The 27639-nt window shown below is 42.4% G+C and overlaps 1 protein-coding gene across 18 annotated transcripts in view; it reads right to left on the reverse strand.

The window, feature by feature from the left end:
* RTKN2 (rhotekin 2) overlaps positions 1-27639 on the reverse strand; it is a 225283-nt gene that overhangs the window by 192912 nt on the left and 4732 nt on the right. For 4 of the 18 annotated variants that reach the window (XM_065670897.1, XM_065670894.1, XM_065670892.1 and 1 more), the window contains exon 3: positions 3558-3644. The exons of 12 other annotated variants lie outside the window; for them this stretch is intronic. The gene's annotated coding sequence lies outside the window, so the exon portion shown is untranslated. Of the gene's footprint in view, positions 1-3557; positions 3645-5683; positions 5935-17829; positions 17910-27639 lie in introns of those variants that run through there. 2 more of the 18 variants (XM_065670903.1, XM_065670902.1) reach the window with 2 other exon arrangements.

Consider the following 27639-nt stretch of genomic DNA (forward strand, 5'->3'; position numbering starts at 1 on the left):
CACAGAAGGATGGTTTGCACATTTCAGAGATGCTGGTGTAGCAATCTAGCTTGCTTCCACTCACAGCCATGAGACCAGACTACCTAGCATGCCTGGTGAACACAAAGACCTTTGTATATCATGTTGACCCAAAATGAGAGGTACCCTTGAACCATTCAACAGCTACATACATCTCCAAGACACAGACTGGCCACCTCTTTAATTCCCTCCAATACTTTCCAACTGTCACTGGAAGACACGCGGTGAAAAAGAGGATGAAAAATCAGAAACATCAACCCTTCTGAGAGAGGTGTAAACAGAACAAGTTAATGCTGAAGTAATATTCTAGAGAAGCCAAGGAAATATCTGTGGCTTGAGAAGCCCAGACACCTCCAACATATTTTGGGAAACTCTGCCAGGTTTTCATGGCAATTGCTCCTCTGGGGTGACATTTTGGTTCACTGCCCAATTGAAGGATGTTATGGGGTAGATCCTCAGCTAGCATAAGCAGTGCTGCTACTTTCTAGAAGCATAGTCATTTTGAGCAGGAGACAATTATGTTCCAGATCTCAGAGCGGCGGGGAGGTTCTCTCGGGGGAACCACATCTGACAGATTCGCAGTGAAGGGCAATGTTATCCACAGCACGGAACTCCAGTTCAACAAACAAATTTGAAAATGACTAGAAGAAGAAGTCATGTTAACAGATGGTACCAAATCCAAGTGGCAGAGATCACAACTACTTACATTTTGTATTTTGTCTTTTTTTGTGTGTGTGTATGCTTCAGCCAGAGAGAAACAGATTATGACTCAAGATGTTAAGCTAATTAAACTGTAATATACTAAAAGAAGATCTGGCTGTGTTGATAAATCTGGTGTGTACAGCAGGGTTCTCCTCTGTAAACACGGAGATACCTCCCCAGGATTTCTCATAATTATAAAATTATTCAACATATCTCCAGAAGTAATCTTAGACTTGAATGCCAGCACTAGAACTAAAGCATGCCTGAGACAGACAAATGAGATACTCTAAACCAATATTTACATATGTATAAAAAGATGGAGAGGGACAACTGGAATAGTAGTTGTGTACTGCAGTTGTTGCTAGACTTTACCATTCTACAGGCTGAATCCAGTTTCATTCTCTTCAGAAGATGGTATCTAAAACTTCCTGATTTGTCTTTCACACTATACACTAGAAATAACTTGACCACAGTGGAATAAAACTCACAGCAGCCTTCTTCTTCCCAGAGAAAGAGAGATCTTCCGTAAACTGTAAAGATACATTTTTAACTATGTTCCAGTGCTCATTTATAACAAATGTCTGTTTGCACCATGCTAGCAACATAAAAGGTCTCTAACCTGAGGTGGCCCCTGCTTTGCCTGATATAATAAAGCAACACTGATCTAAGAAGTGCTGATGTGTTCCACAGGAAGGGGAACAAACTTTCAGTGCAGAGCATCTTCACACCAGTACACTTTTATCTTCCCAATAAAAGAAGCCCTTCAGTAAAGAAAACTCCAGCCTCCAACTGACCTAGATACACAGCTGGCATGAGAAAACCAGGAGTGAGGTTTCTGATAGATGAACTTAGTCTGAATTCAGCCCACCTTTCACTAGACTAGGTATTTCCACTGTAGCTGTCTATGTACATCCTTCCAGAAGCTACAGCAGCCTTCACAAAGTCAGCAAAACAGAACCTCTGTCTACGTCTCATCATGCAAGAGATGCTCACTGAAGATGTGGCAAAGAGCAGCTTTGGGCATATACAGTATGCTCAAGCATCTGCAGCACATTGATCCGTCTGTGGGCAACAGCTGCCTTTGCAGGCATGCAGCACTCCAGGCTCTTTTTATGCTAACTGGCATCTAAATACTGCTAATTGGAAATTAAACTCACACTTCCCTGTCTCTGAGCAAGAAAAGCATGCCTCTTTGGCCTAAAGTTAATGCCTAGTCTACACTAATCGTCCCAGCTCTCTCCATCAGCAGCAGAGACAGACAGTACTGCTAAATGATTCAGTCTTATGTACCTGATGAATCACTCTGCCTACCTTCAGCGATGAGGGAGAAACAGAGCACCCATACACTTTCCTTAGGCTAGATACTTAGCCTTCAGTCTGCTTAAGTAGGAGATTCCTACCTGTATGGTCTTTTCTTTTGATTGTATCCAATGGACAAGACAAATGAAAAAGGAACTCAAACTGTGGCTTCTTAACACAATAACCATATAAAACTATCATGAAAGCAGTAATCAAACCCCACTAATATTAATGATAATAACATAAAAAGTAACTTCTGTAGAAGTCAACTGCTGTTGCACATGAAACTCAAGGGTGCCACAACCTATCTGTGTGTAGATGTGTATCACTCTCCAGTATGAAGGCCACCGCCTGCTCACATGCTGTGCATGTTTTCAGACAGAGAAGAAAAGAAGCCATTGGCCCAAGGGTTTGGAAGAGAGATTCCTTCTGCATGATTTTGGTATCCTGCATGAAACTTTGTGTTGAGACTAACACAAAAACCTGTAGCCCTGCCCTTTTAACATAGCTTTGATTTATTTCCTCTGCTTGGATTGTGCAGAACATCTTACCCTCTGAGAGAATCTGCTTGGGCCGAAGCTGCATAGCTGGGGAAGTTGCAGAAGAACAAGGCTCTGTCAGTGTGAAAGCAGCTAGACTCTCCCTGCTGTTTTGAAAGTTCTTGCAGGGGCACACTGGGCAGAGCAGCATCGTCAGGAAGCAGGCATGACCCAAGGGATCCACAACATTGTACAGAGGTACAAGATTTGCAAGCACAAGTGACCTTGAAGCAGCTGCCCATTTTGCGGGGGGGTTTCTGCCATGCCTGTGTAAGAGGGCAGTTTGAGCCCCAGTGAAATACGCCCAAGGACAGGATCTGAACACCCAGCTGTCTGATGTGACATGGCCCTTTATCTCCTGCAGGGGAATGCGATTTTGTGCATTTTCATTCCAAGCACATAAAGCAGGTAGCTAGATGAAATATGGCACAGTCAGGCTCTGAAAAGGCTTCTTACAGGTGTGAAGACTGCCAGAGACATACATCATTCTTCATTTAACACTTCATTGATCATTGACTTGTGGATTGTTCTCCCTCTGAAAAATTCTAACTGCTCTTTTTAAATGGGAATTTTGACCACAATAATGGAGATGCCTTTAAACGTAGATTTGGCATAGAGACTGCAATGGCAGTGAGATTCCGATCTGGCTGGGCTTGTACACTGTGGCTGAGGCAGAACAGCAAATGCCTATGTCAGATACAGCTGGAAAGAAAAAGGTTTAGTGTGAGGTGTCTCTGCCCATGGCAGGGGGGTTGGAACTTGATGATCTTAAGGTCCTTTCCAGCCCTAACTATTCTATGATTCTATGATGATTCTATTTGAGTAAGCGGACAGAGTCGGGCAGCCAGGCACTGACTGCTCCACTCAGGCTCCCCAGGCTTAGGAGAGCATCCCTCATCGACCAGCTTGTAAAAGATCAGTCACATTCAAGCATATGCCACCAACTGAAGTATGTTTATTATGCAAATATGAAGGGAACACTTGGAGAGCAATACTTACAGCAGTGTGTCCTGTACAACTCCTTATAGGATCCTGTTTCCACAGCTTATAAACTAGCCAGGCGGTCTAGACCAAGTTCTGTAGGTGCTGCAGATAGATACACCACAAACAGAGAGAAGCAGGAGGATACTGTCTCTTCCCTGCAAGTATTTCATAACTAATAAAAATCGGTGTATGAAAGATGGGATAATATTATCAAGTGTACATGACATTCATGACTCACACCTAGCACAAATGTGTGCAAACACATAAGCTGACTTTGTTCTCACTTGGTCCACATTTGACCTTGCAAAGTCCATTCAAACAACAGAACAGCTACAAAATGATAATTCAAATAATATTTTTCAATTGATAATATGCTCCCACACTTAAATTAACCAAACTTCTAACTACCCTTTACTTTTTCATTCTGGTATAATACGAGAATGGTAGGGAAAAGAAAATATTATATTTGGTACAAACATAGAATCATAGAATCATAGAATAGTTAGGGTTTGAAAGGACCTCAAGATCATCTAGTTCCAACCCCCCTGTAATGGACAGGGACATCTCACACTAAACCATCCCACCCAAGGCTTCATCCAACCTGGCCTTGAACACTGCCAGGGACGGAGCACTCAGATGTACTTTAACAATTGACAGCGCATGTCAAAGCCAACAAATCACAAAGCTCAGGCAATGCAATGTAATGCATGTTTTCACTCCATATTATTGGTTTCTTAATTTAGCAAACAGGGGATTTTTGTCTGCATTTAAAGAGGAAGTCAGCAAATCAATACTAAATTTTCTGTAGAAGGGAGAAGCATAAAATTACTCAAGTTACCACAGAAGAAAATTCAAGCAAACTGGTGCCACAAATCAAGGAATTAAGCAGAAAGAAGAATTAAATCTCTTAAAAAAATATCGGTTTATGATACTATGTCAAGGTTGGGGCCTAAGTATTTGTTATCCTGCAGTTGCTATTCCTTGAACACTTGGATTAATTTTATTCATGTCTTTCTAATAAAGGGCAACTCAGCTAAATCCAAGTAGCAAACAGTAAGACAATAAATACTCTGTTACATTTGCCTCTCCCCTGAGAAGCAGAGAGCACATTTTATGTCAAATTATTCCATGCACAGAGAACACTGCAATACTGGATCCACACGAATTCACCACAGATTACAGGATTCAACTCGTGTATACCCTGGAGCAGTCTAATAAATTTAAATCAAACTGACATCAAGTAGACAGGTCAGTGTTCTTAGTTCTGACCTAAAGTACAGCAAGAAACATATTGCTTTATGTATTTGCCTTATTACTGCTTTCTTCCTGTCAAGAAGCAAGTTTTCCTAAATACCAGAAGCAGACAGAGAACTCTGAAGCTTTAAATCCTTAATCCCTATGCTCTTTTAGCTGGACATCAGCAACGACCATTTCTTCAATAGCGCACAGTGAAAAGGCTTGGTGTTCTCACTGCAGGACCTTAATCTGATAAGGAGCCAGGACTGAAGCCAAATCTCAGCAAAAAGAAAGAAGAAATAATATGTCTTCCTCTTTTTTTTTCCTCCTTCCTCTGCGCAGAACAACGCAGAATGTTACCAAACTGGCATCTAGTTTAAGTTCAGCTCACAGAAATAATTCTTGGAAGCCCATTGGTGGAGAATCTGTTTCCTTCTCCTTTCAGGTTGAAAAGGAAACTTTTTGTGAGTTTACTGTAATGGAGTGTTTGTCTGTATCAGAAACAGCCTGACCTCTCCAGCCACAAGACGAAATACCAGCAGCCCACTCTGTCACTAGTTCAGTATTAGGAAATTACATGGGAGGAAAGACACAACACAAAATTCACAGCGAAAAAAAAATAAAATAAAGAAGAAGGAAAAAAAAAAAGACATCAGCAGTGGTGGGAGTGAATGAACAAGCTTAATAACAAAGCCCGTAGAAAGGAAAATACCCTCTGGCCAATTGATAATAAAAGGTTACTTGAGGCAAAGGGCCAGATCCTGAGCCGCATAAAGTGGCCCAGCTTCCCCAACCTCAGCTAAGCAACAGTGATTTGTAGCAGCTGCAAAAAGCACCAGGAGACAGAAAAAACCCAGATATAAAAATGGAATTAGGGGCCCACATTTTGAGAAGCTTCCACTCACTTTTAGCACCAGACTGAGGTACAGAGGTGACTCTGAGGGCTTGTTTCTGCGGGGGAGTTCCTGTGAAGTAAGCCGAAGTGTGAATTTACACTGCATTTACTGCTGGGTCTTTAAGTAAGCTGTAAATTCATACCCTAGCCTATTTTGCAGGGATTTCCCCAAGTAGATAAGCCCTAAATTTGCCTCCTAATCATGGAGGCAGACAAAATAAATAGATGTTTCCAAAACTGCAGACCCACACAAGAATCCCTCTATTGCTTGCAGGGCCAAGTGGGTACTGGGTAGTATATATTGTTTTGCTGTCCTGCAAGCACTTCGTGCCCTTCTTTCTTCTCTTGATTCCCAAAGCCCTCTCCAAACATCTCTCAACATCCTTCCACTTCAAGAAACACCTTTGAAACCCTGGCCCTGTCCCAGCTTCATGCCAGATTCCCATACCTAGGCGCCTATTTCCTCCTTTTGCCATTCCAGTTCCACATTTGGAGGTCCATGTTCTCCTTACCTACTTTCCCCAGACCCTCTGGTGGAGCAGTAACACCATCCTGCTGCAAAGCAGTCTCCTCCTACCAGTTTCTTGCCTCTGAACCAACCTAACCATGTCCTGTCCATTCACGCCTCATCCATTCCCTAAAGCACTGGATCCTCAGGTTAATGGATGCCCTCTGAAACTTCCTTCAGAAAGATCAGTTTAACTCTATGCCAACAAATGCCAAGAAGCAAGCAAGACTGCTCACGCTTTCTTGGCTGAAAGATGTTTTTACATGCAGACAAATGGGAGGCCAAAGGCCTTCAGCAGGAGACAGAGGAATAGAAATTGTGAGGGTACATAAATACCAGAGACAGCAATTGCATCACCAATGTGACACAAGTAGAAGAGAACGTGGATACTCTGGAAAAATTCTTCTGTGCGAATTATTCATCGAGCTGAAATAATTTCTCTTTCCTTTTCATCTTACCCTGTTCAGGAAGAAAGCTGCATGTTTGAATACGGGATACCATATAGTATTCTCCACATACGGTTCAGCGCTTGCTTCTCACTCTAGAACACTCACTCCAAAACACTCCAGAACCTTCAGACTGGGCCAGTCACATTAGAAAATGGAGTACAAAAAGATGGCTGTGTTTTACATTCTGAAATGTGAAAATCTGAGGTGTCAGAGATGACTATGGATGTTACGCTGGTATTATATCACTGACTTCAGCAATGTAATCTATCATCAATGATTCCAAAGCCACAGTAGCAAAGATGCTTACCTGCTCCCCTATAGGCTGGCTCCACATGTCATATGTCCACTAGAACTAGACTCAATGTCATGCACAGCCAAGATGACACAGTATTAGTGCCATGTGGAGGAGGACAGACAGCCACCTTTCCAGTTACAGTACACGTAGCAATGGCTGCACCAGGTCCCCCCGACTGCTCATTCAAAGGCTGTGCTAGAAAGTAAAAAAAACACCCTACGTGGTCAAGTTATGAAATGTTGTTTCATTGCACGTATGCAAAACAAGGCTGAACTTCTGCTGCGAAGACAACCTGAGTTCAAACACTTCAGTCTGTGAACACTTGGTGACCTGAACATATGTTAATCAACTCTAATGTTATTAGCATACCCATACTCTGCGTCCTGCATTTTGGATGCCTTGTACCTTTTTAAAAGTACTGGTGTTTGAAAAGAAGGATGGCCCCACACAACCAGCTTACATCAGCCCACAGCCTCAGGCAACTCACGCAGAATCTGAGACAGGTAACAAATTACTGGAGTACAGGGAGAAAATTATGAAGACAGAGAAAGACAGTGTAAAAAAAGACAGCGGCCAATGGGGGTCACTGCATGAAGGGGGCTCTGAAACAAACCTGTACATACCAGTGTTTCTCTCTGATGAACAACAAGAAGACAGGGTGCGAAGGGAGTAATGCTGTGTTTTCATAGAGGTAAACTGTAATGGGTCTCAAACCTATTAGAGCTATATTTTGTTTACTCATACAATGTATCATTTGGGATAATGTATCTATAAATGTATGAACTTTTGAAAGAACATTTTATGGGTTTAATTTTCAGGGTATAATTTCTTTTGTTTGTAGCTTCCACAGGCTATAGATTTCCTGTCTAATATCTCTTCTCGTGGTGTTTAAACACCAGAGCCAAGCTTCTCCAGGTCCTTACTGAGCCTTCCACTTATACAAGAACAGGGATAACCACCAGCATATTCCCTAAAAAGTACATCCCAGAGAACTCAGGCATCGAAAAACACCCAGCAAGGAGAAGGAATAAGCCCTTCACATTAATTTAACAACCTACTATTCCTTGAAATCATTGCCAATACTGATCTGTTTATGTAGCAACTAAACAAATGTATATGATTTCCTATGCAATAACACACCGATTAAACCTTGGAACATTTTCTTCAAGGCATATTTCTCAAACAACAATAAGACCTTATTAAACCTCAAAGAAAAAGCCACATAAACGCATGGCATCAGAAAGCCAGGAGTGTGTAAGAATTTGGGCAATTTTAGTCAAAATTCAGTGTGTTCTTGTCAATTATTTCAGTTGCAAAGTTTTCAGAAGCATAGAGAAGTGTCCTTTGAGAGCTAACCAGTAAAAGGAGCACAGCTCTCCATCTCACAGTCACACACGAGGCCTCTGAGCCCTGCTAAATGTGAAGTGTTTTAGAAAAACAAAACCAGGAAACAAACTGGGATTTGGTCAAGAGTTCATGCTGGCTGAATCACTGTGGTACGGAAACCACCAGCTCCAGAGATGGAAAGTCCGGAGCCATTCATTCCCTCAAAGAAACTAAAAAGAAAAGGAAAAAAAAAAAAAGCATTATAGCATTAAAGACCCATTTTGCTTGCTGGCAAGCTACCTCAACATCCGAAACACAAGCAAGGTTACCTACAGATAGGTGCCTTGACCTTTTTCCTCCTCATCTCTCTTTGAGCACAGCCAGCAATTTGATCTGCACCACAGCTTTTCATATTGGGTGTAGTGAGACTTGTTTAAATGTCACCCTCTGATTCAACATGCAGAAATGCCGCAGGGCCATGGCACTGCTTCTTCCCTCCACATCCTGCACCTATTGCCCTCTTCTGCCTTTCCCCAGCAAAAGGAAGAAAAGTCTACATACTTTACAGATTGAACATGGCCCGTTTCTAAGTAGAGATTCATTCAGACTGCTCCGCCTTGCCTTTTGTTATCTGAGGGCTTCCGAGGAAATGTTGCTCAGAAGCAATTAAGGCCAACTGTTATTAGAGAAAGACACACAACATTCAGCAAATTTAGAGAGGCAACACAGTCAGTTTGGAAGAGGCCTAGAAAATCCTAACGTTGTTAAAATTTATCCCACAACCGCTAACAGTATCTAGTAAAAATGTTTGTGTTCTGCTCTTGCATTTCATCATCTTTCATAAGACAAAATCTTATTAGCAGATCATTTTAGCAAAGTTGAAAAGCCAAACTGTTGTGTATGCCCACTGCTTGTAGCAAGGTGTCCTGGGCTCGCCAGTAGCCGCTTTTCTCCTTCTTAGTAGCTGGTGCAAGCTAACAATTCTGGACAATAACCCACTGTCCATGCATTTTTACTTTCCTTGTTTTCAAAGTACTGGCATATATAAACATGCTGTACTTAGGTACTAACACATTTGTCTTGGTTAATCACGTTATTTGACATAATCCTATCACTAAAGCCAAGACTCCTATTAGCTTTCTGGTAACGTTCAGCCTCATCAGATTCTCTTTCTGCAGCATCCGTTTTGGCTGTGCTGGATCGGATGACCAAGACCCCCAGCAAGAAAAGAAAAAGCTGTGCTGCAGAACAAGAGGAGAGCTAGTCCAGTGGGTAAACATCCTAAGCTGAGGAAACCCAAGATAGTTCTGCAACATATTTCCTTCCACAGACTTATCTACATCATTTATTCTCCCTGTGCCTCCGCTCTGTAAAATGGTACTTTTACATAACAGGCTCTGTGAGAATAAATACAGTATGAAGTGGCACACTGACAGGGAACATGGAAATACCTCTGAATCTATGATAACTCCTCATTACCAACCAGTCATATTTAACACTCAGAAATGAATGATTCCAGAGAATGTTACAGTGGAAGTGACTCACAAAAGACTGAAGAATCAACACTGCTTCCTGAACTGAATTCAGTTGTGTGAGTGTAAGTTTTAGAGGGTTCATTTACCAAAGTGATTCCATTTGGAAAGCAGTCTTTGAAAATTGTAAGCAGCTTTCTACAGTGCAAACCACCAGCTAGCAGCAATGCTATTTCATAGCACTGGTCGTAACAACCAAGGAAGACTTTCAACACAGCAAAGCATGTTCCAGGATGTCTTAAGAAAAAGATCTATAAAAACCACACATGAAAACTTGGGACTCTTGTGCATTACTTTTGCGTATTTCTTGATGGAGCTGGTGTTACAAAGCCTTATCAAAATTTCACAGGCAATACGTCAGGAGGGAATCCATCCTGAAATACTAAATCACAATAACCTTTAAATAGGCAACAGCTTTTCTGAGGAGTTCTTTATCCTGAGGAGAAAACAGATATTGCAAAGCTTCACTGTCACCTTGCATATGTCTAAAAGGCATTTTTGTCCCCTCTGGAGGGAACTCACTCACTGGTAATGTTGTTTCATTGGACAAAGCCATCCAACAATCCTCCTTTTAAGATGTATGTCAAGGGAACTGTGTCTTCTTCATTTTTTTAAACACACCTACACAACCTTGCATCAGCCATTCTCCCTTTCCTGGAGGGCTTATCCTGCACTACAGCTCCTGGTGACCTCATCAGATGCTGTACCCCTTTGGGCTTTCACTGCCCTCAGCTCCACACACTGCCATGAACAAGTGCACTCTGAGTATTCCCTCTGCCCTGCCCCATGTCACTACTCCCACCCTAAAGTCTGGCAGATTGCACTTACATTAACGTTCAAGTTTGGAGCAGCAGTGTGCTTTTGAAGACAGCCCCTCCAATGCCCTGCTTACCGTGCTTTGCTTTGCATCATGGAGAAGTCCTCGAGCATGCAGACCAGATTCCTTACAGGTGCACCTGAGCTGGAAGAGGTACCCCGGCACCACAGGCAAGGCGCACAGCATGTATTTCAGGGGACCTCACCAGACCTGCAGCTCTCCAGGCTCACTGCTAGTTGCTACTGTACTTGCTTGTGGAGAAACTGCCTTGGAGTATCAGAAGCTCATTCGCCTTCAGGAAATCTCAACAAACCCTTTCTACTCTATACAACCACCCAAAACTCACATTGCTCCTCTCCACCCTCCCCAAAAAGCTTGATGCTTGTTTTTACCCAACCAGCACCTCCACTGGATCATATTCAAACTGTTACCATTTGGACTAGTCTTTGTTAAAACTGTCTGTCATCATTTAGGCCTTTGCTCACCTGCCAGTATTTTGTCACCCACTTCTTCCTTTTTCCACCTACTTCTACTCTTCCTTTCTTTCTTTTGGACTTTCTTGTTCTATTATTTTAGATACAAATAAAGCTTGAACTCATCGCTAACACCAAATACATCTGAAATAATTCCTTTGTCTTCTGTGATTTCTTTGATTTCATGCGACTGAATTTCTGTTTGAAGAAGTTCTTAAGTTCTACCAGTGCAAACTGGAATTTCACGTTATCTATAGAAAAATCACCTTCTCTTACTTCTCAGTTAGCTGCAGCATAGTCTTTTTATTTGTGGGCCAATCCAGGACGTGCTGAACTGAATGGAAGGACCTCAGCTAACTGGAAACAGGCAGTCCCCTACATGCATTAATGAAGTCATTCAAACAACTGATACTGTTTATGCTAGATTTCATGACTATATAACATTCAGAGATAACCACGTACGTTCTGTGTCTTTTGCGAATACATTTTTCCTATTACACAATCTGAGAAAATACTGGGTTTGTTCTAATGTAATTTTAAGAATCAAATTTATATACAAGACCTTTAGAAAACAGAGACCCACCTCTACATGCAAAGAACAAACATTTGCATTACCTATTTATATTAAAATATGCAGAAATTTCCAAAGTATTCAGTCAACTTATAAATTTTTATAACTTCTTCAAATTGTTAACATTTTTTTAACACACAGCATTATTTCAGCTTTGTGGAAGGCTCAATAACAATCTTTCTGGTCTGAAGAGAAGGAAAGAACATTATAATAAAGAATGCAGAATAAATAAAAACAAAACAGTACAAGCCGTACATCCACGCATACAAAGACAACTTTCATGGTGAGCTATAAGGAATTATAATAACACAATGTGCTGCATGTTGATTTCACCAGTGAAAAGAATTTCTCCAGTTATTGAAGACTTTCCTGGCAGAATTTCAGAATAAAAAAAAACCTGACATTCTCCCAATCTGACTTCTGTGCAATGCAAGTCATGCACATTTTAAACACCGTGGAATAATACCGCCTTTCTTCTGCAAACTGTTAACAGCTGTAGAAACTATTATAGCCTGCTTAAAATCATGTCTCTGTAGTCAATACTCTCCAGACACTTAGCAATACTAAAGCTATTCCTGGGGCTAAACTAGAATTGCTATTTGAATACAAAGTTTGATTTATGTTGAAATGAAACAACAAACATCTGATCTTTCTTTTTTTAAATAGCCATTCATATAAACACGAGTATCAGCTGCATAACTAGAAAGTGATGTACCGAATTTACAGAAATTAGACAAAGGAAGACCACCCACAGTCACCTTCAAGAAGAAAGGATTTGTCAGAGGGTGAAAGATTACTGGTGAAGATACTTTGCACAGTTGTGGCTGCCCTAACGTCCTCATGGTGAGGCTGTAGTTGAGGATAGCGATGTTTCATGAATCTAGTTTTTCTTGATAAGCAGTCCAGTACCATATCTTGGCGATGCTCACCATTAGCTGCTCTCAAACTGATCACAGGCACAGAGGACTCCCCCATAAATTCATCCGGATGCATCCAAGAGGAAGTCCAGGTCTTTAAGTGCCAATGTTATTCTTCCACATTCCAAAGCATAGGTGGGAACAGGAGAAATGCTCAGTTGTTGTTCCTCTGACATTTTTGAAATGATGATTGCGACAAGACACAAGTGGAGCAAGAGCAAACCTTAAGATACATATAAAATTTCAGATATGTTCTATGGATTCACATACATTACTAAGATGCGCTGAAAATGCAGGTGTGACTCCCAGCTGCAACAAACTGCTAACAATGTTCCTTTATGGTTTTATACCTCTTCACCTTTCAAGAAATAAAAACGCAAAAGTAAATACAGTAAGACTTGTGGAGGGTTTGTAATCTCTGCTAAAGACAGTAACAATAATAAAGTGAGGGTTAAGCTAACTTTTGACCAGTAACAATAATAAAGTGAGGGTTAAGCTAACTTGAAGTTAAGACACTCTTCCTCCAGAAGAGTACCATAAAATGATCAGGAAGACTTTAACAGCCTCAAATTAATGCTCCAACATGTTTTTAGATTAATTGCAAGATTAATTTTAACTCTTCAGCTGTTAAAGTATCCAGAAAGCTGAAAGATGAGCTAATTGTTCATCTCATTACTAGTTTTTGTTCTGTCAGTAAATTACCTTTTTTAAAGCATTACATTTGCATCTCCTAGTCAGAGCTCTTGGAGAAGTTTCAGGTTCCCCACATTGCACAGGCGTGCCTCCACCTTCTCCAGCACACATGCAAACACCAGAATAGCCTGTCTGCCCTTCAGCTGCCCCAGATTTCATCAAACAAGACTTTTCCACACACAGTCCCAGTGCTTGGCTGGGGAAAATCCTACCCAGTTGTGCCTATGGCAAGATTAGTGTTGCTTTCTGGAAAGCTGCTGTTGCTAGTTCCACCAAATAACCTTCACTCTAGGGACAGCCTTCACTAGAAATGCACATGGACTGGTGCAGCTGCCAAAGGATAGGAACTCACGTCACTAAACCCTGCATTGCTACCACTGCTATAATGGGACTGTGCAACACTGAGGACTCCAGAGGCAAAACAAAGCTTGAAATCCCAAATGCAGACCTAACGCACAGCAGAACTGCTGTAATTCTCTCTGCTTTGGGGTCAAATTCAAGTCTTGAGACCACCATTATTTTTAGGAAAACTCCCTTGGACTCCGCAAGACTCCAGCTTCCGCAAGACTCCAGCTCACATTTACACGGGCCTTTTCCAGGCTACCCCCAACCCCTCTGCTTTTCTTCCTCCCTACTCATTCTCTCACTCCCTCTGCTTTGGATGGAAGCTTTTGGGAGCGCTTTGGATGTCGTGCCTCCATAAATCTGGGATAACTCTCGGATTCAGTAGGAGTAAAGCTGACCCGTATCATTGGGTCTCTCCCGCCAAGTATCCTCCGTCATTCCTCCTGTCTCTCTGATCAGTCTCATCCTGTCCTTATCAAGCATCTGCAACTCCACTCCCTTCTTCTCCTTACCTGTTGGCCTACATTTCAAATTTGCTAATTTTGCCATTCCTAGACTGAGCGCTCCTACAGGCAGAGTACAAAGTTACTGGATTTTTCCTTCCTTTTTCTATAAAACGGTGTGCCATTTAAATGTTTTCCTATAACAATGGAAAGAGGTGATCTGTTTAAAACACTAAAGCATGCGGAAGGAGAAGGTGTGCACATAAGGGGGAAGAAGAACCACTATTATCTTAAATTTTAATGGGTACCTAAGACATAACTGTTTTTCCTCAAAACCACTGAGCATTACAATGCAAAAAGATTTTGTTTAGGGGGGAAAAACAACAAACAGGCAAACAAACAAAAAAAGAAAAAACACCCCAACATAGAACGGCACCGCTGTTTCCAGCAGCCATCATATCCTTTGTCCTGGGAATTTCAGCAGGGCTCTGACTCTTAATTCAGCACAGTCACAAGGCAATGCTGCAATGACAGTCCTCTGGGGACTGCAAATGAAGAAAAAATGATGTTCAAATCAACCAGCTTCCAAGGTCCCACATCTGAGGTGGGGGCTGCAGGGAACCAAACAGCCTTACAAAACTTACACAGTAAGCACAAATCATGCAACTAGGGGATTCTCACAGGTATCCTCTTAACACCAACCTGATTTGCTAAACTCAATGGTCAGTAGTTCCACTGAACAGAGTAAGAAAAATTAGGCTGTGGGTTACAAGGGCAGATAATTTACAAGGGGAGGTTCATAGTGGACCACATGGAAAAATAAGCAGCTTGGACTACAGAGAAGCTTAGAGAGAGGGTGAAGCAATGGCTATTTTGAGAATCCCTGCTGGGCACAAAACAGCATTCTGCTATGGAGTGCTAATAACATACATTAAACGTACTAATGGCTGCAACATAGGCAGAAAAAGTCAAACAACTTTTCAGTATAAAAAACAGATGTCAAGTGATTTCATCCATCACACAAGAGAAATTAAACAGAAAAATCTCCAGCACGTAGGCACACTGTAAATGGGAGAACAGAGCTTCCCAGCAATGGATCAGGAAGATCTGATCCTTAGCACTAATTCTGGAACAAGAAATCTTTTAGACAGGTTACCTTCTTCCTTGCCTATGTGTGGAAAAGTCACTGATAACTGAAAAACTCTTCAGCAATTTTCTGTGCTGCTTTTCTGTTACAATAATTACACATTGGCTGTTCAGAACTGAATGGTATCTGGTGTCGTTACCCTAATACTCATAACTATCCATCCAGATCTTCACACTGCGCCTCTCATAGTGGGGAGGGACGATGAATACAGGGCAAACAATACTATTAACACTTCCCATTTTGGCTGGTATCGCCGTGTTAGTACAGTCCACAGGCAGGTGCTATGATTTCTGACAAGCCTGTTGGGTAACAGCGACAGGAATCTGTCAGATGCTGCCCACACACAGGCCGTGTCCCGCAAAGCACGCTGACCTCCTCCAGAGATGTTTCACTTTAACATTCTACTGAACACGTTACAAGTACCAGCTGGCAATGTGCGATGTATCACAGAGAAAGGGAAAGGCATTGCCGCCAGGACAAACCAACAGCGAAATAACCTGCCAGGGCAGCAGTAGGCTTGCTGGAACACGTGCTTGTGCTTGGTTGGAGAAACAGCTGGATCTTTGTGACAGAGGGATGCTTGGCCCATCAAACAAGGCAGCGTGCAAAGGCACCTCTGCACTTCTTGTGCAACTCCCTGAGCCTGCAGTTGCCAGAAGATTAGTGCTGTCATAAAGATGACTTTAAAGCAGCCTCAGGCTTTGCCAAGAATAAACCACAAGTGCCTTTACCTTCACAAGATCATATCCACACCATGTGCAATCCTTTTCCCCAGGAAAAAGCCCTGTGCCAATGCATAAGAAGATGCATACTGAAGACCTCTGACATTGCCTCAAAACAACCACACAGACTGCTGTCTGATCTCCCCTTGGACAAGGAAATTCAGAGGGACCTATCTATTTCTGCTTTCTGTGGCAGCATTCCCCACAGCTTTCTGCCTTCTTTACACCATTTAAGATGCAGAGCTGCCAGACATTTTAGATTGGATATAAGGAGGAAATTCTTTCCTGTTAGGGTGGTGAGGCACTGGAATGGGTTGCCCAGGGAGGTTGTGAGTGCTCCATCCCTGGCAGTGTTCAAGGCCAGGTTGGATGAAGCCTTGTGTTGGATGGTTTAGTGTGAGGTGTCCCTGTCCATGGCAGGGGGGTTGGAACTAGATGATCTTGAGGTCCTTTCCAACCCTAACCATTCTATGATTCTATGACATGACCAACCAGTTACACTTCCTAGGCAGGCAAGAAAATATCGGAGACTCTCAACTAGCAGAAGAGCCTTTGCACACCCAGCCAGGACAGCTCAGAGCGCTCCTGTTCCCATGCAAGAGGTTACCAGGCCCACAGCAGAGTTTTAAACGTTAAGCTAAGTTATTGGACTACCCACCAGAGCCTGTGAGACAAACGCGTGTGCTCCCCCTCTCCGCGTTGCTGCAAGCAAGCTCTCTGCTGCCAGGAAGGGAGTGATTGTATAGGTGTCAATATCTTCAGCTACCCAAATAGGTCTGGGTAGCTGGGAGCCTGGGTTCAGTACGGCATGCAATGACATAATTCCAGTATTATCTCTGTAACAAAAAGTCTCTGAAATTATTATTTTTGCCTTTGGAAATTATATTAGGACCAGTGCAGAAACTGGCAGCAAAGAGAAGATTTATGAATATCAACAAAGTGATTCACCAGCCCCTAGCTAGGAAGTGATTTCATTGCACCACATCTCCATGAGAATAGCAGAAGAGAAGCATTGTTTCACAGGACAGGAAAGTGATGTATTTTCCCAAAGAAAAGTATTAAATCTGCAGGTATCTATGACAAACGAGACGGGGGTCAATTGTCAATGCTCTAGGTAGTGAGTTAGGTGCCCAGCACCTATCAAATGCTTGTAACACTACTGAAGAGTACTAGACCATTTCTAACCTGGACAGGGATAAACTGCAAGCCCTGGGTACATTGTATAATCCCCTCACGGTCCAACCAAATTCTTCTCTACCTGTTCCATCACTCCTAACCCCATCTCTCAAACCACAAACAGTAAAATTCTTTCTTCTCCCTGCTTAGCAGCCATATAGTGAGCGTGCTCTTACATTCTCTTACTTAACTCAGTCCCACACTTGCTGACCCACAATATCACCTCCACACCCCAAAATGGGCTCTTGGTCTTGCAGGGATCTATGCAACTCTAGCAGTTTGTCTGCTCCATCCCTTTACCTTGCCCAGCACCATTACTCAGAGGCTCTGGTGCTTTTCAGGCCAAAAAGCACAGGACCGCTGCACATCCAGCTGGCCTAGGGAACACTGAAGCTCTTCCGATCCCTGTACTACCCTGATTCTCACCTTGTGGTTCACACTAAACAGAAGCTGAATGCACGTACGAAGCTGCTGGAGAGGCAGAAAGCGAGGGAGTTTTAGGTTTCAGCATGTATGCCATATGTTATCTTGAGGAGTGACACACTGGATAACAAGGGATTTTGAGATCTTAAAACCATACCTTGTGTTGGACATGACCATGCTCTCTGCAGTTGCTCTGGGCAGTATCATCTTGTCAGCACCTCTAATGCCTAAGCATGATGCATTATGCCGCGCCCTGTAATTAATGTCCCGCCTCTTGCAAAGCAGGCAGCAGTAGGCTTGCAGCTATGTAAGTACTGACCTGACGATGACAAACCAACATCGCCCAGATTAAGAGGATTTTCTTTCTGTTAATCAGTTCCATGGAGTCTGGTGGTGCAGATGCATAGACAGGGCTTAGGGAGCAGCTGTGATTTCTGATGCATCCAGCCACACTTGGTGCCAGCCAGAGCAGCACAAGATTCCTCATGCAATCCATCTGCTTCATGGGGTTCACCTAGAAAACCAAGCCAGCCACCAAGCTCAGTCCTTAGCCACACCCAAACAGCCGTGCAGAGGACTGCTCTCTATTCCAGCAATGCCCACAGGCTCTGGCACACTGACCAACAGCTCCTGGCCCAGAGAGCCTGCATCTAAGAGGACAAACTCAAAGAGAGGAGACATTCACCAACAGGGAACTTGATGGTGTGATTTATATGTGAGGTAGGGCACAAGACAGACTATATTCTTGATACAGTTTCAGTGTTTCTGTGTATTAGACAAGATCACAGGGGAACTCAATCAGCAACAGAAAACGGAAATGCCCCTTCCTTTTGCCAAACACACAAAGGAAGTCCTGGGCCTGATTACCCACTGGTGACACTTAATTAACATCCATGTAAGCCAAACAATTTTCACAGTTACTCCTCATATATTTAAATAAGAAGAAAATGTAACTTTCCATTTGGCTTAGGAAAACATACAGCTTTTGAAGAAAACAAGCATAAGCAACCTGTTAGCAATTATTTTAGAGAACATTTCACTCTGGTGAACATATTCCCTCAAGTTACTTCTACAGTCTAGATGAGTAGGACCTGTTGTACTCATCTCTTTAAAAATTATCAATTATCATCAGTTAGTGAGTCCTGTGTTGCACTGTTTCCATCCGAAGAGCCTCCTTGTTGTGCACACACAGCACTCTCTTGAAGTCATGGAGACATACCCCAGACAGAACAGACTGGAACAGATCACAGATACCCATTTTGTATCAACTACCCAGAAAAGTGAATGGTTCTTCTGTGTAGTATAAAACCTCAGGTACCACAGGAACAGAAGCTTAAAGGCCACATAGTACTTTCACTCTGTGTGCGCATCTTCCAGTGATGTCAACTGGATACAAGCTTCTGATTCTCAGCCAGCACAACTTTTGCCAGGAAGTCTTTTCAGACATACCCCACTGGCTCTGGGCTCACACTTGTGTCCCTACCAAATCGGATGTCTCTCCACACCATCCACACTTCTACATGCTGGAATGGGGGAAATAAAAATAAGTAAATAAAAAGAGGAGATCGTATCCATAAAATTTACTTTATTGAATGATTCTTGAGGACCTTTGAAAGGTGAAAGCATTTTTAAATCTTGGCCTCAGGAATAACATTCTCCAAGCTGAGGAGTTAGAATGGGATGGGCACACTTCTTGACATAAGGATAGCCAATAACTTGTGGTGAGATCACCACAGTTTAATAATTTAACAACATGAAGATGGCTTAAGCCAACAGGTATCGTTTCACCACAGGGCACAAAAGCAGGACTGCAGAAGGTCAGCTGGAGCGACAGTCTGTTAAGCTACAGCAACATGATCACTTTGGATTGTCTCTTTTATATTCTCAGAGCTAAGCTACCCTTGTTCCGACACTTGGCTCAAAAAACTGCAAGAAATGCAGGGCACAGAAGACAGGTTATTTTCAACTTGTTAGGCTTCCCACAGAGTTTTCAGATTCTGCATATAGATTTAAACAATTTTACCATTTTTGTTACATCAGAACGTCTTTATATCAAAACAACCAACTTCTTCTTACCAAACCCTTTTCTTTTTTAAATTCTAGTTATATGCCACCCCGTTGAAGTAAAATAGCTCAGATTCACACATAAAGATTGTGATGAGATAATGGAAATAAAAGATAATGAACCAACTGGGTTTGTACACAAAATAAGCATCTGTAATTACAAAGCATCCAATGTGCTGACTTTGCCTTGAGTTACATTACACACTGGCCCCTCCGATCCCAGGACTTCAAATCACCTTTGCTCTCTCTGTCACAGGTCAAGCACAGCTCAGCCAAACCAGGAGTTTTGTGCCAAACACTCTGTATTTCCAACAATTAAATACTGAATTCTCCTCTTATAAGTCACTTAGGAGTCATGCTTGCACAATTATTTGCATACACAGCCACTTTATTTCAGCCCTTAATACAAAAAAGCTATTAACAGTTGGCCAGATTCTGCTCTCATTTGCCCCATTGCAAACCCATGTCATTTCCACTCAGATCAGCGGAGCCCGAGTTTCATACCACACATGGGAGAGCAGAACTCCTTTTTTATTGAGGCAACTCACATCGCCACTAAGTTGCTGTGCCTGTGGCACACATGGCTTGAAGGTTTCCATTCTGCTGCAACATGCTGCCTCCTCCTCTGCCTACCCTCCTTCTAACTCTTCTGCAGTCCCACCATTTCCCTTGCGGGCCTTTATTCTAAACCTTGTTTCACAGACAGACTGGAGCAAGCTACTTATACCCTGTAATTCATTGGATTGACAAGAAGCACACCAGCTGAGTAACACTGAACAAAAGACAAAATTGTTTCTACAGTGTATTTACACACAATAAGAATGAACCAATCAAGCAAACAAACTGTACACAACGTGCCCTATCATTAACTGAAACCAGAAGAAACTCTCTTCAGTACTTCCAGAGCTTATAAATGCATGCTTATGTCCTAAGTAACCTAGAGCTTACAGCAATCACTTAGTCCTCAAAGCTTTATGCCGTTTTTTCACAGTGTTTGCTCCCTGGGGCCCACAGGAGGTAACAGATAACTGCTCTCCAACCCTGTTTCTTCAGAGCCCTCCACACTAAGGGCAGATTTTGCGCATTCTCCCTGACTGACAGATCATCTGGTTTAACTTCACCCGCTATACGTGCCACTGTCAGACCCCGAGGCACAGTACCATTCCCAGCCAGCAAGGGACAGATGGCTAGGTGCCAGGTGACACCAGGAACTGTGGCACTGGGAAGCAAGCACTCTGCTGCCAGTCAGGAGGCAACTACAAGAGGCGCATGAGCTTGCACAAGCAATAGTCTGAGAGAAAATTTAATCCCACTGTCCCTACATGCCCACAACAGCTGGGTTAGGAGTTACTGTTGTGCTCTTCTATAGATACACCCATTGGAAGTTTGTAGCCACTGCTTTGTGATTTTATTTCTTTCTGGTAATATAATAAAGCAATCCCCAGTTGTACAAAATGTGACTGTTTGTGACTGTGATAAGGTATGTCAGGAGGTACAGGCCTCAGTATGTACAGACAGCACTGGCCAAACAAGCTCTCGGTCCTCCCAGCAGGCAGCCTGACCTCAGATGAGGTTCACACGCCACCCCATGCAACAGCATCCCGCAGGATTATGTGTCTTTCTAGAGATGCATTTTTCTGCCACCTTGAATGACCACATCAATAGCCACAGAGCCTGAGAGGCAAACTCCCCCAAACAATTCCCCCTGCATAAAGGGAAAAGTAATTGATTACACAAATACAAGCCACAGTGAATCACCCCAGCGGGACTACTGATCCACGTCAAAAAAACAGTGCTAGTTTCAAGGGCCCTCTTCTGCCACCTTCCACTGAATAATTTGAGGGAAAAAACTTGACATGTCACAGCACAGTATTTCTGATGCTAATTCATGTGTCTTTTTCTCCCCCTACTAAAATTCACGGAAGCAGAAGATTGTCACATTTTTTTAAGTGGGAGATGCAAAGAACTGGGTTGCGACTCTCTGGTAAACCTGGAAAACAAGGCAAGGGGCCAGCTCCTCTGCGCGCAAACCCCCAGTGACTCAACTGAAGTGTGCATAGATGAGGTGAGAACCAAGGAGAGAGCTGGATAATCCCATTCCAACTGTGTACAGCCAGATCTGTAAACAGACAAACTGGTCACTATTTTTGAAGTGGTACATCATCCTCTCAGTAAAGCAGCAGTATGACTATGCATGCAGTGTTTTAATTCTCAGACAAAGCTAGGGTAAAAGCACATGAAACTTACAAAAATAGCTCTTAACTGATGGGAAACAACAACTCCAAGGCTGCCTGGGCAACTGTGCTTGTATACGCTTGTATAAAAAAATCAGTGGCTGGACACTGTAACATACTATTTTCCTACAATGCAGTCTACTATCAGCCTCAGATCCTTCCATTCTGCCTCAAATGCCCATATGCTGACACGGCATATATATGGTTTACATGTATGTTTTATTTAGCACAAAACAAGGAACAGCACTGATTTAGCATTCAGTTTTAACATTGTATATACACAAACACAGACGCAGATAACTTTGAGAAATCAAGTGCACACACGAAAGGAGTTTTTTTAATACTCTCACAACCATTTCTCACCATTATGGGAATCCCTTCCGAAGTCCCCCTAGTACCATCAGTACAAGTCCGAAAGACCAGAGGAATGAGGCCCTCGCTCCCCCTGCACACCAGGAAGAACCTGCCCCAACACTCCATAATAAGGTTAAGCTTTTGCCTTTAATTCAAGTCACCAGGACGACAGCTTACCACAGGAAGACAACAGAAGAGATCAAGGGCATCCCCATTTGTTAGGTGAAAAAAGTAAAGTGCACAAGGTTACTCAAATGTTTTGTGGACTTACAGTTCTGTTGGCATCCTCATACAGTGTCATATATTTAAGTGTATACATAAAAACCCAAATACAGTTATAATCCTGCCAGGAGTCCCATGCGAACAGCTCTCTGAAAGCAATGTCAGTTCCTCCTATGTACAAGGCCTTGCCTACACAGGGCTCTCTGCAGGATTAGGACCGTACACTGTGTACATATATGCTGGTAAAGTGTGTTTACATAATATGTAAATAGATAAAGAAAAGTACATTCACACCAACTACTGAGGAAAGAAAACAAATCATTTTTCTACTGCTAAAAGTACTGAATCACTTACCATCTGGTTTGGAAGGAAAGAAAAAAAACCTCAGTCCAATTCAGCTATGAAGAAAATCCTGTCTAAAAAAAGTAATCACATGCTAGATCCCCCTAAGTTCAATTTCCAATCATTTTAACATGGAGAGTTTCATTTTCCTGGAAGACAAAAAAACCCCAAAAAACCAAAAACACCACCAAAACCAAACCAAACACACAAAAACCCCACAAAAAACCCAAAACAAACAAACAAAAAACCCTAACAAAACAACAAAACACTCCACCAAAAGAAACAGGAAGAAAGACCTGTGGCTTGTTTGGCCCTGATCCTGCAAGCTCTAAATGCTCAGGTACAGGGAACAAAGCTATTTTTTCAGGAAAAAGCTGAGTCTCTGTATCAGTTTCTGCTGGAATGCATCCTAATTTTCCAAGAAAAATCTGCCACACTTGCCATCATGCTGTGAAATGCAGAGCTTAAGTTGAGATGCTAAATATCTAAACTAATTTCCCTTTATACCTTGGTTTTTCCTCCCTCACCTGGGGATACACCTATGCACACTGTGGCACAGTGCAGAAGCAGTGTTACTGACAACTGTATTACTGACTGAAAAAGAGCATGTGGTCATGTAAATAGTCCAAGTACTAGAGCACAACCAGCGAAGGTCATGTTTATAGCCCTGGCAAGCATTTGCCATGTCCAAACTTGTGATTTTTCGCTTTGCCTTCAAACACACCATTAAAATTTTTAAAGAAGCGAAAATTTTTGTATCACCATTTCAACCCACACTTCAGAACCCAGTTTACACACAGCACCGATTTTCCAAATGCATTTGTATGTTCCATTTAACAGTTGTTCATCCACAACTGCATGTCATGGAATCAAACTGCCCTGTTCCTCCTTGTTTCATTCGCTGCACATTGAAACACCCAATTCACCTCTCTGCGCCACTTCTCTGGAACATCCCCCCGACCTCATTCACCAACTGGCATCTCTTCCTTTTTAACTCATCATTTTTCTCTACTGACTAATTGCCACCACTTTCTAATTGATGTTCTTGCATTTTAGTATGTTTGTCTCAGAAGTAGTCAAATCCTGGTTGATAACCACAAATCAAAGAGAAATCAATACTCCTGTGTGTGGGCTGCTGTAACACTTCTGCAGGTCCTGGCCTTTCTCTTCTGCTTCCCCCAGTCCACCTCCCTTGTTCAAACACTTGCCTAAAACTTCCTTCCTCCTCCTGAAGGCCTGGAGTTTAATACAGACCCTTTACCTAAGTGACAAAGGATTTGACTGGATTTACTGATTAACTGACAGACACCTGAAAACACTGGCATTTTCCTGTCCCACTAAATACCTTACCCACTAGATTTTACTGTTCATCTTTTTCTGCTGAATGCCAAGTCTTTCACATGAAAAAAAAAAAAAAATCTATATTTAAAATAGAAAAATGTTCCTTGACTATTCCTTCCTGCTTAAATTTAGCACTATTGATCAACTCTGTACAGATTCCAACTGGGACAAATTTGATCCCAAATCATTAAACATGAAGTAGTTCTCTCTCTTGCTGAAAAGAGAGTCCGAAAATAATGTTACATGTACAACCAAAGGCAATCAAGTTACTATAGCTTCACGTGTTACTGCTTACCACCTGTATGACTACCATACCCAGTCCTCACTCGTGACTGTGAAAAAGAAAAGCTTAGCTTAAAGATAGTCTGCGCTAAAGCATTTTTGGCAGTGAGGGAAGGCTATGAGTGAGCACCAACAGGTTACAGTGAGTCAGCTGCAGAGCAGTAACTCTTTAAGCCACAGAAGCAGAATTACTTTAGGCCTTGCTAGTAGGGTTGCCTAAAAATTGGGGTGTGATCACTACTTAGCATGGCACAAGCAGTGATAGATCCTACACTTCACATTCTCTGGGACCCCATTAGTTAGTTAACTATCTACTTCCAGCTGAGCCCAAATGAACAGAAATGCACCCTACCCAGTACAAAAGTACTTGTATACTGCACCTATCACAGAGCAGACCAAACTAAATATGGCACTGAAGTCAGTAGTAACAGTCAAATGGAAGCGCACAGACCTCACCACTGCCCAATGAGGAATCTGTAGAGTCTTCATACACTAGTCAGGTCTTTCCCCTGCATCATACCAACAAAACCTTCCCTTGCCGTTTGAAAGCCAGCTGCTAAGAGGAAGGCTGAATAGTAAAAGGGAGCCGCTTCCAAACAGAGGTGACCTTGCAAGCTTTCTCCCACCCTCTGTTCTTTCACTGAGCGACCAAATGGGACCCTCGGGATTCTCTGAAAAAGTAACAGAGGAATTAAAAAAGCAAACAAGTGCAGTTTGGCACTGATGTAACAGAAGCCAGTGGGGCCTTACGGGTCTGGCAGCCAGTGGCAGCACCCAAAGGACCTACAGGGAAGTGGTTTCAAAACAATGGAGAGGGCCATGATCCGATCCCAGGAAGCTACCCTGTGCCAGTGGCAGCACACAGCAGGCATCTCCTCCCCAGCATGCCTGGAGCCACAGGGGGATGCATCTCGGCACCACTACCCAGGACCTCAGCCACAGCAGGACAGACTCCGGATGCTCCACTTCACCACTATCCAGGACCTGCCAGGAAGGAGACAAACCCCTCATGCTAATAAAGCACTGGGATTACAGCCAAGTGCAACTTTAATTCTGTACCAACTATCCCAGGAAACATTTCAACTTTCCCCACTGGTAGTGTCATCATTTAAATTAACATTTAAATTAATTTGTATCAGTAACATGATGACTTCTATGAATTTTGCTGCTTTTGAATGCACTTACATAGAATATCAAATACCAAATTATTTTAATAAAACCAGAGAAAGATATGCAGGGAAGAAATCACAAGTAAACATACCACACCTTTAACTGTGTCTTTTCTGCTGTCAGCTGAAAACCAGAAAGGGATGGTCCAAATTATAGTGTCCCATACAGTGTAAGATTTCTTTTTATCAATGAATCAGTGGTTCCCATTTATTTCTAATTACATTCATAGGCATTCCTGTTGATACTTTATTTTGATAATTGTGCCCGTACCAAGGCAGAATGATAATAAAGCTTTTCGTGAACTCAAGAATTACATTTGTAAATGGAACTGTAGGCTCTTTCGCCTCAATAATTACCAAAATATTTATTTTACCTTCCTGCCTGCATCTGAGCACTCAGGACTGTGGACACTTCCACAAAATCCTTGAATATATTTTTAAGTTTTAGGCATAAAGGTCATATTTTTCCCAAATTATGTACTCAGATTATCTTTAGAAAATATTAAAAATACATTACAAACTTAGAAGTCAAGCAGTAATTCTTTCCACAACCATTAGGGGATTTCTCCTTCTCTAGTTTCTGTCACTGCTGCATGTAACTGGTGAAAGTATCTTGAAGCTCCAGAGCTGCAATAGCTAATACAGATACCACACAAGTGGTTCCGGCCAGAGATGCCTTCTTGCAAACCACATGCTGAGAAGGAATTGTGTGAAGGGAGGGCAGTTTCTAACCATGCTGGTAAACATCTTCTTCCTCGCATCCAGGATCAGTCCTAGACAGTCAGAGAGTTCAGGAGTAAGGCTATGATGAACTCACAGCACCCATTGCCACAGTCTAACCTCGGTGGCATCGCAGACATCAGCATGGACGTGATTTGCACCAGTGGAAAACATGAAATCAGTGGAGCTAAACTCAGAAGATCAGAATGAGGCTCAGCTCATTATCTCTGCAAATTCATGCACAGGGAATTGCATGCTGCACAGCGTTTCCCACTCTGAGTCACTCCAGCTCCTGCTCTAGGCTGTTCAGAAGCAAACTGTCAATAAAACTCATTAATGATGTGCTTTATATAGAAATTGTGCATTTAACGGAGAGGCTACAACAAATGAAGAGTGCAGCGAGGGGTGAATTACATTGTTAATGGAATACAGGATGTGTGTCAGTAAAGAAGTGGTAAAGGTGGGTGGGTGTCTTCATGTTACACAAATCTGCTTCAAGTTTTGTATATATATGAACCTAATTCCCCTTTTGATTTCAGTACAGTTAGATCTAGCACTCCTCTGTTTCTACTGATATATAAATTCTCTGATGAACAACTGATAACTAACTTTCTTTTACGTAAACCATTACTGAAGAGCCAGCAAATATTACAGACATGTTACTTGTCTTCTCTTTTTAGCATTGTTCTCATCTGAATATTTAGCTAGCATCCGTATCTATCTCCTTGACTGGTGGTCACTATAAATACATAGATATACACACCCTTGCAGAACCAGTGGCAGGAACAGTGCAAAAGAGATGTTCTTTGCCAGAGTGTCTGATTTTTTGTCCTATCTAAACACACATCTGCAGTTGCTGGCAACATTATAACAGAGAATGGTTTCTGTACCCCCTGTCCAAGTTCTATACCTTGTAAACTATTCTAGCATTGTAAACACAACTTTAAATTATAGCTAACAACTGCCCCTCTAAGCAGACACCTCTCATGTCTGTCCATTCAAGACTGCTGTTTACCTTATGCTTACAGGTAATTCTGACTTCTTAACCCAACTAGGAGGATCTGGGAAGCAACCCCCAGAAGAAAATGAAAATGAGCAATGGATATTTCACAAACTTGGGGGACAACAAAGACATAACAACAACAAAGACATAAGAAGCTGACGAACTGTCAACCCACAGGAGAGTTCAGGTCGAAAGGAGAGAAACCCTGAAGTGTGGGGTGGTGGGCAGAAGAAAACAGCTGTAACGCTTCTCAACACATTTTCTTCCTGTGTCTAGGGGAAAAAACACAGCAGGAGACCAAAATCATGACCTGAACCTGACCTCCCTCACACTGGTTGTATCATAAAATCACTGGGCTGAACCCTGGCCAGTGCATCAATGACACAAAGCAGTCCCAA

This window comes from Lathamus discolor, chromosome 3, assembly GCF_037157495.1.
Source record: "Lathamus discolor isolate bLatDis1 chromosome 3, bLatDis1.hap1, whole genome shotgun sequence".
Taxonomy (NCBI): Eukaryota; Metazoa; Chordata; class Aves; order Psittaciformes; family Psittacidae; genus Lathamus; species Lathamus discolor.